The sequence below is a fragment of the Haemaphysalis longicornis genome, unplaced genomic scaffold, assembly GCF_048455015.1.
Source record: "Haemaphysalis longicornis isolate Haplotype H1 unplaced genomic scaffold, Haemaphysalis longicornis Haplotype H1 scaffold_12, whole genome shotgun sequence".
Classification (NCBI taxonomy): Eukaryota; Metazoa; Arthropoda; class Arachnida; order Ixodida; family Ixodidae; genus Haemaphysalis; species Haemaphysalis longicornis.
The window spans coordinates 47,890,735-47,904,268 of NW_027526225.1; the positions used below are offsets into that span (position 1 = coordinate 47,890,735).

Genomic DNA, 13,534 nt, shown 5'->3' on the forward strand with positions numbered 1-13,534 from the left:
GTTAAAAAAAATTGCGACGAGAAGTGCCGCTATAATAAATATTATTCTGCAGAAATAAATGCTTCTCCAATCCACTGAAGGGTTTACAGAAATGAGGCATTCTGAAAAGAAAAAAAAAATCGGGGGCCTCGCGTTGCCATACACCCCCAAATTCAGCGGGCCATCAGTAATATATTTAAAAACTATTCACACGCTGAGCGCAGTATTTTCTCGCTTTTAGTGATAATGTGAAAAAATAAATTACTATGATGCCCTCTTTTGTTGTTTTTGCACACACACACAAAACCCGCCCCCACCTTCCCGCGGGGGGAACACGAGTAAATGCGTCGCAGAGTTGTGGGGGTATCGCGTGAATGTTGCGTAATTGGGTATGGTTTGGGAATGCTTAATTGTTATTTCGTCTTGATTATTCTTATTTATTGAATGAAGGAGAAGCGAAGGCAATGAGTGTAAAGTTAAAGTCTGTCTTTATTGCTTGATGCCGTCAAGCAAAGCGTCAAGTCAAGCGAAAGCCAAGCAAAGACGCCCTTGACAGAATTCCGAACGCGCGCTCCGCCGCTTATATACACACCGCCCGCGTTCGAGGGAGATGAGTACGGGGGAGAGACGCGCATGCGCACACTTCCGTACACAAGCGCGTGAACTTTCCATGCACCCACCACGCCGTTATCACGTGTACACGCCCTGCCGCCGTTACTGTTGAGCGCGACGCAGCGCACGGGTAGCTACGACGCATGCGCGCACAGAAGCGCTCCCCCCGCACCGCTATAGTGGCTATAGAGGCTAGAAGGTTTTCCTACAAAAAAATAGTGTCCGGAGCACGGTGTAGTCCGGAGCGGGCGTCTCTTACCCCGGCGCCGCTGAAAGCAGTTTGGATGAGTGGAACGGCGGCCGGGTGGTGGCGCTGGGTGTCGGTGGCGCGCTGTCAGCGGCGGCTGGTGCAGCAGTCGAGGGCGCGTAAACGTGTACCTTTCTTTGGTGTGGTTAGCGCGTGCGTTGTTGGTATGCTCCTTGTTTCTTCCCAGTGTGCGAAGACACGATGTGAGGCGGCGTTTTGAACCATTGTGTGCGCCATAATGCCATCTAAAAAGGCAAGAAGGTGTTTCGTGCCGCTTTGTAAAGGTGGATACAAGTCGTCAACACAAAAGGTATCGCTGTTCCGTGCTCCAACCGACCCTGCTCGCTTGAAGGAATGGGCAAGAAATATCAAGCGTGAGGACAAAGTTTTGGATAACACCTGTGTTGTCTGTTCGCGCCACTTTGATGAACGATTTATCCGGAAAACGTTTACGCACATAATCAATGGGGAAACTGTGCAACTTGACCGTGAACGTCCAGCGTTTACGGAGGACGCCGTACCTACTATATTCCCTGATGCTCCCTCGTATTTCACGAAGCAGTTGCCGAAAAAAAAGAAGGAAAGCTAGATTATTCGGTAACACCGAAGCCGCACCGGCGAAACGAAGTGCTTCCAACACCGACTTTGCTGTAGTCGTTGAGATGGATGTTTGCCCGAAGGAAACGCCGCAGCCACCCAAGCTACTTAGGGACATCATTTTGCCGTTCCCATTGTGCAGCAAGGTTGTCTTGCCAAGTGAGCCTACCGCCCTGTGTTTCTCCTGGCACACGAGCTCAGAACCGGGCGACTTGCGTGTTATGAAACACGTCACGATTTCAGCGTGCACAGAAGCCACTGCAGCGCAAGAAAACCCATTTCTTTGCACCGTGTTCTGCCGCGGCATTAAGACAGATGAACTTCTCGTAAATTACGAGTGTGACGCTGCCGAGGCGCTGAAGAAGGCCGATGGACTGAAACTTTGCCCAGGATGTGGCACTGAGCCAGTAGTAAGTGGCCAGTGCGCGAAGTTTGGTGCAGCCCACTTCGCAAAGAACTGCCAGGTGACCAGCCTCGACGGGAAACCCTGTTTGCGCTGTAAACACACTAGGAAGCTAGTGCAGAATCAAATAACCCTGTTTGCGCTGTAAATACACTAGGAAGCTAGTGCAGAATCAAATGTACAGGTTGAAGAAACGCAGCACAAGCTTCAAACAGCGGTTGGCCAGAAAATCGCTCGAGTTGTTCCGAACGAAAAGAAAGCTGACAAAGGCACGCAGAAGCCTGGAAGACCTTAGGATAATGAACCAGAATATCGCTAGTTCAACCTTGGATGAAAGGATCGAAGGTCTGCCTTCCAAACAACGCCTTGCCGTGAAAACGTGCTTTGATGCTGCCTCCAGAAAGTCGACCAGGGGCATGGTGTACGACCAACTCTGGGTTTTGGAGTGTATACTCATGCGCATAAAGAGCCCCAAGCTTTATGAGCACGTGGGGAGGCATGAGATACTGGCTCTGCCCAGCAAGGCCTGTTTAGACCGACACATGGCTGGTTTTAAGAGTTCGTTTGGTTTTAATGCCAGCGTTTTCGAGATACTGAAGAAGATGACTGAAGGCATGGGTGCACACAGCTGCCATGGTGGTCTTGTGTTCGATGAAATAAAACTCTCAGAGGACATCAGTGTCAAGACCTCTGGAGAACTGAGCGGCTTTGTGGACCTCGGCCCATTTACTGAAAGCAACGAGACTTCAGTGAGTGACCACCGCCTTGCCATCATGTTTCAGCCTTTCCAGGGTGAGTTCTCTGTAGAGCATGTGATGATAGTATAATATTTTTCATGTTTTAATACTTTATACTTTGGAACTATATTGTACTGCACAAGCAATTCTCTTCGCAAAGTTGTTGTACTTAACAAAGCCCTTTTATTTCCTTTTCCAGGGAACTGGACCCAGATCCTAGGGGTTTTCGCTTCCAAGGGAAACGTGAAGCCGAACATTCTTTCGAAGATTCTTCTGGAGACCACAATTCTGGCTGAGAAGTCTGGCCTTTTCGTCGACTACTGGACCAGTGATGGGCCTCCTTGGAATCGAAGTTTATGGAAACTGTTTGGGATCAAAGGTAGGCCAATTTGTATCACGACACTTGTATTGAATCCCATTGAGCCTGCTCAGTTTCCCTAAGTAACAAAAGTTTCTTACCTCTGCAGCATCCATCAAAGAAATAACGTGCAAAGTTCCCCATCCAGTGGACGCAACAAGAAGCCTGCATTTTATCTCCGACTTTTCTCACTTGGTCAAATGTGTGCGAAATGCTTTTGTGTCAAAAGGTTTTCAAATTCCAACTGGTCATGCCCACGCCGATGTAATTAAGGAAGACTGGAAAGAGGACCAGGACTCTCTGACACTGAAAGTTATGCCACGCATTACCAAGTCTCACATTCAACCAAATTCTTTTGAGAAAATGCGGGTGAACTTAGCTTTTCAGTTGTTCAGTGAAGAAGTCCTAAAGGGGCTTTTCTTCGTTAAAGAACACTTGAACAAAACATTCCGAGCAGTCCAACCTACAGAAGAGCTTATAAAGCTCATGGAGAAGCTGATTTTTGTCATGTCTTCTAGAACACCATCGAAAGGCCTCCGACCAAACTGACCGAGTGCGCAGTTTCTCGACGATTTTATTGAATTCCTGGCAAAGTGGGAACAACACGCTGCTGAGCATGGTGGCGGGTTTTTGAGTCCAGGAACTGCCCGTGGGCTGCGTGTGACTTTGAAAAGCACGCTGTTACTCCTTTGCTACTTGAGTAGCTCTCTTCGTTTTAAATATCTCTTAACGGCTAATTTAAGCCAAGACAAAATGGAAAATGTGTTTGGGATTGTAAGGCAGTCTTTCGGATGCAATGACCATCCATCACGGAGTAGTTCTTGATAATAATCAAGTCTCATTCTACAGCCTAGCACAGTCCCCTAAGAATGGGAACTCTCCTGAGGAAGTTGTCACGGCACTTTTGGGGCCATCTGACCTTGGTAGAGAATAGTCAGCCCACATATCAGCGGTAATTGACGAGATTTTGGATGATGGCAACTTGGAGCGTGCAGAATATGTGCTGCGAACACGAGGGCTGCTTGATCACAAAAGCTGCATTGAAAAACACAGTGCCAGCCTCCTTGTATTTTACATAGCGGGCTATGTTGTGAGAAAATACCTCAAAAGGTCTTCGTGTCTTGAATTCGCTTCTTCTCTTTGTATTTTGCCTGTGCAAGCAGAGTGCAATGAGAATGCTTCTTTTACACGTGAATTTGACCATGCTGGGTTAATTTACCCTTTCAAGCCAGTCGAGGAGCTCGTTAGGAATCTTGAAAACACCTTTACTGTGTTGTTCAGCAGAAATGAGCTTCATGCTGGAAGTATGGTGGACTTTTTGTAGTTTTTGCACGGAGCTCAGCTAAAAGAAGTTGGGTGCAGCGAACACGGAAGGAATGTTACGAGGGACATAATTAAGTTCTATGCCCTGACCCGATTCCACTTTTTTGCAAAAGCAAAGAACATGGACAGGAGCGCTCAGAGGCAAAAACAAAAACTTCTGAAAATGAGGCGACGCCAATGAAAACGTCAGACAGTTCAGCGAAGCCTTGTACACGCACCGTCGTGCATACTTTTTTGGAGTGTAAAATGTTCTGTGCTCGTATGTATTTTTTCGTTTTTCGCCCGAAAATGTGACTGCTTGCTAAATTATGTATCTGTTCCTTGCTTTGCTCCCAAAGATGGGAATATGTGTTGAATTTTCAAAAAGTGTGGTTTTCGAAGTTTTAATTTGTAACTCTGCAATAAATGCTCATTGACAATCTTGAATTCTGTTATGTTTGGGGTTGTTGGGTGGTAGTTTTCGTATGGGAAACTTGAAGCTGTATTTCATAACTCGTTGCGTCTGCTATGTTTTTAATTACTACTCAGGGTGGCTGGAACCACGCGTACAGGGCCGATAAAGGCAAAACTGCCCCTTCCACTCTGCAGTGGCTTAGTGCATGGCTAAAGCGTTGTGCTGCTGAGCACAAGGACGCGGGTTTAATTTCTGGCCGCGGCGGCCGCTTTTCTGAGGGAGGCGAAAAGCGAAAACCCCCGTGTGTTCGAGATTTCGGCGCACGTTACGGATCCCCAGGTGGTCAAAATTAATCGGGAGCGCTCCACTACGGCGCAGTTTCGGCGCGTTAATCCCCATAATCAAATTACCCCTTCCGATGAGGTTTGCGCACCCAAGCTGTGTTCGCGTAAAGTTGGCTTGTTAAACTCACAAGGTCGCCATCGTGACTGTGTATAATCACATGCTTGATTATTTTTCGTGTGTCTGCGGAGCACGGGTAGTGAGCGGCTTAAAAAATATGCTCGCACGCGAACAGCCGCACAAAAGCGCGCAGACGTCCACGAGAGCCGCGCGCCAGCGAGCCGTGGCGCCATCTACTCTGGATCATTGCTGACTATTTCGCTTCGGCGCGCCCCTTCCCGACACTAGGAAAACCTTCTAGCCTCTATAGCACCGCCGCAGCTGTTGCTGAGAGCGAAGGAGCGCACGGGGCACACGCGCTCCTCCCGCACCGCCGCACCTGTTGTTGAGAGCGAGAAGGGTACGGGGGAGAGACGCGCACCTGCGCCTCGACGCGACGCGCATGCGCAGTGAGCGTGTGGACGGCGCCGACAACACCGACGAGTGACATCGCGAGCCTAAGAAATGCTCCGCATTTAAAAAACACCGCGCGTCTTGCCTTACGCAATGGTTCTCGGGACAGTCCATACGGTTTTCTCATCGGCGACGGCGCCGGCGAATAACGTGGATTTCTTTTGCGTTGGCGGAAAGTTTTGTGACCGAAAATTTTGTGCGAATAACGTGGATTTCTTTTGCGTTGGCGGAAAGTTTTGTGACCGAAAATTTTGTGAAATGGGTGACTTCGTAAGCGCCGGCGTGCCGCCGCTCGAAGTTTCTTGTCGAGTCGACAGCAATGTAGCCCAAAAACAGCGACACAGCCAAATGGAAAAATTCGACGCCAACTCAAACACGAAGTAGCAAATTTGGCTATTAATAGCCCAATCTGGTAACCCTGGACGCAACAGCGATCGCGACTGACGCAACGGCGAGCCGCCCCCTGATTCGCCCAATCGCCGGCGAGGTCGGCCGCCGGCAACGTGACTGCCATTGGCTTTCGGCTGCTCTTCCTCCTTCCTGCGTGATCCCGAGGCAAAGGCGTGCCCGCAGAGATTGACGCCTGCCTAGGCGCAGGAATGTAGCTAGCGCAGAATGGAAGTCGAGCGTCGCGGTGTCACATGGCTATTCCCACTGTTTCCAGCTGCTTTGAAATAACCAGAGGCAGGAGGAATCGATTGGCAAGGAGAGAGAGGTGCATTTAATTGCTTCTGGCGCAGCTAATACTGAGTGTAGATAAATAATTCCAACGGCATTGCATCGCTGTATTGGTGCTACGCAACAATAAAGACCTTTTGTAACTTTTATAAAAGGCTTTTCTGGGTCCCATTAATGCGAGTGATTGCCTACAGTACCGCGAAAGCTCGTCAATTTTAACTGGAATATTTGGTCTGGCCAAGCTCTCTGGGTGATGAGATCATATCCTGCAGAGGTAGCCACTCATGGGCTACAGTGGAGAGGCAACACAAATACATGGACATGTACAGTCTTACTGCGCCCAAAGGAAAGTTTCAATGAGCAGTTTCAATTAAGTAAACTTAAATGATCAGCGCACTGCATGAGGCAATGTGTAAAATAAAGCTTCTCCAGGTGAGGACACGACATGGCAAGAAAGTCTGTGTTACTATCTCTACAACACCTTGCTGACTCAAATAAAGGAAAGAAAATTCTCTATCCCCAGAATGTAGGAAAGCTTGCACATGTGTGCAATAAATACTGTGGGATCCGTCGACCCCCAAGGACAAGACTCGACCGTCAAGGGGGGAGAGAAGCGACCATAGAGGTCTGTCTTTAATGGAATGTCGAAGGGAAGAGAAGAGAAAGAGGAAGAAACAGTGCATGCGCTCATGCAGCCTGAGACGATGATGATGCCAGCCAGGGGAGATTGGCCCAAGGCCATCAGGTCCATCAGGCTAGCTGGCCGCAGCAGGTTGATGGCGGTCGATGGCGATGGGGCTGGGATCTCAAAAAGATTCTACATCTTCCCGGCCCCCAACGCCGTGGAGCCAGCATGCTTATAAATGCTAGATACGTTGACCGTGCAGCCATGATGCAAGTCCCTACTCAGTCAGTGCGTATGGTCGGCGTACCCGACGGCACGATACAAAGCAGCGTTGTTTTCGCACACTCTTGTCAGGGTCCAGTACGAGACGAATGGATCTTGTATTAGCGCCGCAGAAAATGTCGATGTGGACGCGGTTCCCTGAAGATGCAGTTTTTAGGAAACGTGGTCCTTTCAAGTAGTGGATTCCGTAGTCCTCTGTTATACGACATTTATCAGTCGTCGGAATCCCGCTGATTCTTCTCTGGTTCCTACGGTTGGAGACAAATGGACACGATCGCGTAACTACGTTGTGGGTTTGTAGTAGACTGCTCAATGGGGTAATTTCCGCCGGATTCGAGGTACATATCTTAAGTGTAGTGGTCAGTGGGCTCGTTTCCTCGCTTATTTTCTGTGGCTGCATGCGAAATTTCTCCGGTTCGTGGGGTGAGTTGCGCATAGAAGTGATCCGTGAGGGTCCTTCCCACGACGCGGAATGCATCAGTGGCTGGCTTTCTGATTTCCTGGATAAGTTCTCGGCTGAGTTTCCACTTCCTAGGGAAAATTTGTGATCGTGCTTCTTGACCAAGTGACCGGTTCTTCGCTCTGCTCCTTCGGAATCGTCCAATAGGTCACTTGCTTGTTTAGAGGGAGCAGCAAGTTTGTAAGTTGCGCCTACAAAATACGTGTCTTTCTCTGGCTCTTTTAGGTCTTCGTTGCACATTGAAGGAACGTGCCGTCGTTTGCAATATGGGCAAACTATCTTCCTTCTACACTGTCGAGCGATGTGTCCATGGGTTAGACAACGGAAACAACGTCCATGTTTTGTGAGGAGAGACTTCTTTTGCTCCATAGTGATTTTCCTATCCGAGCAAGATCCCGTATCGTGCAGGATGGAGCAAAACAAGCACTGTCGCGTCTCGTTAGCTGTGGCACACAGGGCTGCTGCAGAACTTGGATGTTTGAACGTTGCTCTTTGACGCCGTTCTCTTGGCTCTTCATTCTCCTTAAACTTCGTTCTCGGAGGCACGCTCAGTATAACTGCTTCCATACACTCAAGTTCGACACCAAAGAAGTTAATTAAATCGTCGAACTGTTTCCTGTGGTCTATTGGTTGGTGCTGACAATCCAGTCCGGTTGACATTGAAGCAGTAGACAACGTTTTCAAATGCCGGTAGTATCTGAGGACCATGTCTCGAGGGAGTGCCCTTAGAAGGATCTCGCGTAGCATGGCACAATAAGTATCTGGGCTCGTACCAAGTGCATTCAAGCTTCTGCAGTGTATCTGCACATCGTCATGGAGCTTCCGTAATTGAGTGACGTCAGTTGAGGATGAAACACGTGGTATATCAATCAGTGCCCACAGGTGGTCTCGTGTAATAAGAGTCAGGTCGCCGAATCGCTTCTGAAGTATCTCGATCGCGTAGTTATAGCCTTGTTCGGTCACGGGAAGTCCAGACACCACTGCAGCCGCCGAGCTGGTCAGCAGGCTAGTCAAGTAATAAAATTTCTCCGTCGCCCGCAGTTCAGAATTGTTGTGTACTGTGGACTCGAAGAGACTCCAAAATTTGGTCCAGTTCCGACGGTCTCCATCAAACCTAGTGAGTTCTATTGTCGGAAGCTTCGTTCTGGTGGTTGAGGGCTCGCTATGAGGCGGTCTCGTTACAGAAGGCAGAACGAGAGACTCACCAGCCTGCTGGTCTCGAGATCTGTAGCGAAGCTCCGCCATGATCTTCACCACCTTGTCACTGAACGAAGTCGCGCTGGAGGTCTCTTCTGTGACCATTTCCTCCGTCGCTTCCAGAAACATGTCGGCGTCCAGCTTCTGGATCGGTCGATGCATGGCCTCGATCCTCTCCAAGGATATCGCTGCGTCCATCGTCGTAGTCAGGGTGCCACTTCGGAGCCCGTCTTCTACCTCGGTTAAGACGGCTGAAAGCTTGTCCCGAAGGGCAGTTCGTCGCCGCAGCTTCCACTCGATCGATGTCATCCTGGGTCCTTGGAGGTAGGTCCACCGGTCAGTCAAGCAGAAGCCGTCGAAGAAAGGCTATCGGTTCTGCTTGTCGGTGTCGGCCTGGCAGACACGAGTCCCGGGTCGTTTCGGCACCAAGTTGTGGGATCCGTCGACCCCCAAGGACGAGACTCGACCGTCAAGGGGGGAGGGAAGCGACCATAGAGGTCTGTCTTTAATGGAATGTCGAAGGGAAGAGAAGAGAAAGAGGAAGAAACAGTGCATGCGCTCATGCAGCCTGAGACGATGATGATGCCAGCCAGGGGAGATTGGCCCAAGGCCATCAGGTCCATCAGGCTAGCTGGCCGCAGCAGGTTGATGGCGGTCGATGGCGATGGGGCTGGGATCTCAAAAAGATTCTACAAATACACATGAGACTTGTTTATAAGCAGCGCATTTTATAGAGTATATCAAGTATAGGATATTCAAGACTTGCTCCTCGAAATTTACTGCAGGTTTTTCTTGAGAGGAATGAGTGGACGTAACTTCGAGCGGGGTACACTTCAGTTCCTTTCTGTACAAGGCCATCTGGTGTGCCGCAAAAGCACGGTTGCTCCAACATTATGCAGAGGCCCCCGCACGGGGCACCTTGAGTAATCTTGGTGACGGTACTGGCGATACCGCGGACCCCGAGCCCCCAAACATAAGCTGGATCCAACCGTGGCGATGTGTTTATAGGTGGAGGGTTAGAAACCACGAACGGTGGCCGTCGGAGCCCAGGTCAAGCTCCGGCGGATGGGCTCCCTGTCTGTTCACCAGGCAGGGAGCTCCGGGACCTCTTTGACTACCAGGGTAAGGTCAAAGGAGAAAGTACCCCCGTCTCCCTGCTTTTTCCTATGCCATATGGATAAATCAAACCCCCCCAGACGTGATCGGCCCCCTAAAAGGGGCCGCACCGAAGTATCTTTTCCTTCTTTGCCTTCTATCTCGCTTCCAAAGCCAGATAACTACCCTCGTTTTTTGATCATTGAATCTGTGGACAAATCGAAGCAGGTTTCCTCTCAATCTGTATTTCTTGTTTCTAAATACCTTGAAGGTATCATCGGCAAAACATATGACGCCAAAAAGCTCAGAACTGGTGAAGTGCTAGTTGAAGTTAAAACCCAGCAGCAATCCACAATCCTCCTGAAACAAACCCGCATGGCAGATCTGGAGATCAGGGTCACACCCCACCGCAGCCTCAACAGTTGTCAAGGTGTGATCTCTGAGGCAGATCTCCTAACCGAGACAGAGACTGATCTGCTAGAAGGCCTAAAAGAACAAGGCGTGACAGCAGTAAGGCGCATCGTCATCAGGAGAGAGAACAAAGAAATAGCCACCAAACATCTGATCCTGACTTTTGACCGCTGCACACTGCCCGAGCATGTCAACGCAGGTTTCATCCGTTGTTCTGTCCGGCCGTACATCCCAAACCCGAGGCGCTGTTTCAAGTGCCAGAGGTTCGGGCATGGTACCAACTCCTGTCGAGGCAGAACAACATGTGCCAAATGCGCCCAGCACGATCATCTCTCTGACAACTGCACTGCAACCAACTTCACCTGCCCGAATTGCCAGGGTCCACACGCAGCATACTCTCGCGCTTGTGATAAGTTTCATCTTGAAAAAAAAATCATTAACCTTAAGATAACCGAAAACATCACCTTCCCAGAGGCGCGAAAGAGGTTCGCCTCCTTCCCTCTGGGCAGGTACGCCGACGCAGCTCGCCGGGGGGCGGAGCGGCGTTTGGTTTCGGCGGGACCCAGTACCGCGAGTCGGACTTGGTCCCGCCCCCGCCCCCCCCCCTTGGTTGCCTATGGCAGCCCAACCCACCTCCGCACCGCTCGCTCACCCAGCAGCGGCTGTGGTGGCAACAACGTCTGTTGTAGATGCCGCTGCATCCACTGCTTCCTCTCCACCGGCCCAAAGCACACGCAAGGGCACGGAGGTGGAGACGGAGGCAGTCGCAGCGACCCCCTTCTCCGCCTCACTGCCTGTGCCACCTGTGGTGCTCCCCACGCCTTCGGCACTGGCAGCGCAGGCAAAGAACACCCGAAAGGGTACCACGTCAAGGGGGCCCAGTCCGCTGGGCACCCCCTTGCCATCAGATGACGACATGGACGTCGAGCCCTTCCGGCTTTCATCGCAGCGGAAGGAACGGGCTGCGACGTCCAGGTCAGTAGAGAAGGTCAGAAAACCCCTTCCAAGAGTGAAAGCCCCGAAAGACCCTACATAAATAATCACACTCCAGTAGCTCTAACACATCATAATGGGAAGAGAAAACATTGTTCAATGGAACTGCAGAGGTCTTCTGAATAATCTTGACGACGTGCATGAGATTCTGCATGCCAATCAGCCAAGTTTAATGTGTGTCCAGGAAACACATCTTAATTCCAAACACACAAATTTCTTGAATAGTTACCTGGTATACAGGAAAGACAGGGATGGCTGCACACACTCTTCTGGCGGTGTGGCCATAATTGCCCGCAAATCCTTAGCATGCCACCCTGTCACCTTGAACACTGTCCTTGAGGCTGTAGCAATTCGAACAATAATATTTAATAGGTTGATAACGGTATGCTCCATATACATTCCTCCTGATGTCTCACTTTCGAGCTCTGACTTCGAGGCGCTGGTTGACCAGCTGCCCGAACCGTACATCCTTACAGGCGACCTTAATGCTCATAACTCTCTTTGGGGCTCTTCTCGCACGGATGCCCGAGGTCGCCTGATAGAGAAGTTTTTAACATCCTCTGGAGCATGCCTTTTCAACAAGAAACAGCCTACATATCACAACACAGGTCACAACACATACTCACATCTTGACTTGGCTATTGGTTCTGCAATTCTCTTTCCATGTCTTGAATGGGGCGTGGGCACAGACCCATATGGTAGTGACCATTTCCCCACTTCATTAACGCATATAGGTACAGGCCCGAGCAGTCCATCTTCCCATAAAAGGTTTAATGAAGCAAGAGCTAACTGGAATACATTTACAGAGACATCCAAACTACACCACACATCCATAGGACACCTACACGTCGAAGAAGCTACCCAACTGCTCAAGGCGCACATCCTCGACGCCGCCGAAAGGTCCATTCCCCACGCCTTTGGTGCCCCGCGCAACCAGCGGAGGCCGTGGTGGAATGAGAACTGTAGGCGGGCGCGAGAGGCCCAGAACAAGGCGTGGGGTATCCTTCGTCGGTACCCCACGTCGAGTAACCTCCTCTTGTTCAAACGGGCCAAGGCGTTCGGAAAACGTGTGCGCCGTGAGGCAAAACGCGATAGTTGGCGTACATTCATAACATCAATTAACTCCTACACAGACACGCGGAAAGTATGGACGAGAATACGTAAACTCAAAGGACAACAAACACACAGCCTGCCTCTGGTCAGCACAACAGGGGACACACTTGAAGACCAGGCTGACACACTCGCACAACACTTCCAACACGTTTCCAGTTCAGCACACTACACAAACACCTTCATGAAGCACAAACTCGTGGCCGAAAAGAAGCCTTTACATGACAATGACAGGTCAGCCACCTCTTATAACTCCGAGTTCACGCTTCATGAGCTGAGGGGTGCTCTGAGCACGTGTACACCCTCAGCTCCAGGCCCAGACAACATTACATATACAATGATACAGAACTTACACACAGACACTCTTGTAACGTAACACTTCTTCACCTGTTCAACAAGATATGGCTTTCGGGGCACATTCCAAAGTCTTGGAGGGATGCCATAGTTGTAGCATTCTTGAAAGAAGGGAAGGACCCTTCTTCTCCCGCTAGCTACCGACCCATTGCCCTGACCAGCTGCCTGTGCAAGCTTCTCGAGAAGATGATAAACCGGAGGCTTTTTGGAGTACAACGGCCTTCTCGAGAGCTGCCAGGCAGGCTTCAGGGCGGGGCGATCCACGAATGATCAACTCGTAGCTCTTGAATCGTATATTAAGGATGCCTTCGTGCATAAACAGTACTGCGTAACTGTGTTTTTCGACCTCGAAAAGGCTTATGATACCGCTTGGCGTTATGGAATCCTTACTGACCTCAAGTCATTCGGTGTTTCTGGTAATATGCTTAACACTCTTGCTAGTTATTTGTCGGAGAGAACCTTTCGCGTCAGAGTTGGTTCTGCACTGTCAAAGGTACATGTGCAAGAAAATGGCGTGCCGCAAGGTGGAGTGTTGAGCTGCACGCTCTTCATAGTTAAGATGAACTCTCTTGGAAAGGCATTGCCACCCACAATCTCTTATTCCATGTATGTAGACGACGTCCTGATTTCCTTTAAATCATGTAACATGTCCATCTGCGAACGTCAAGTCCAGCTCGGCGTCAAGAAGCTTGCCGGCTGGGCAAAAAAGAATGGTTTTAAAATTAATCCCAGAAAGAGCTCTTGTGTTGTATTCTCCAGGAAGCGTGGGGTCCACCCTGACCCAGACATCACTCTTGCGAATGTGCCAATTCCTGTGAACAAGG

At 50.0% G+C, this 13,534-nt stretch overlaps 1 pseudogene; it reads left to right on the plus strand.

Moving 5' to 3' along the window:
- The first annotated feature begins 1,000 nt into the window (after positions 1-1,000).
- Positions 1,001-5,148, plus strand: LOC144161947 (uncharacterized; annotated as a pseudogene).
- The last annotated feature ends 8,386 nt before the right edge of the window (positions 5,149-13,534 follow it).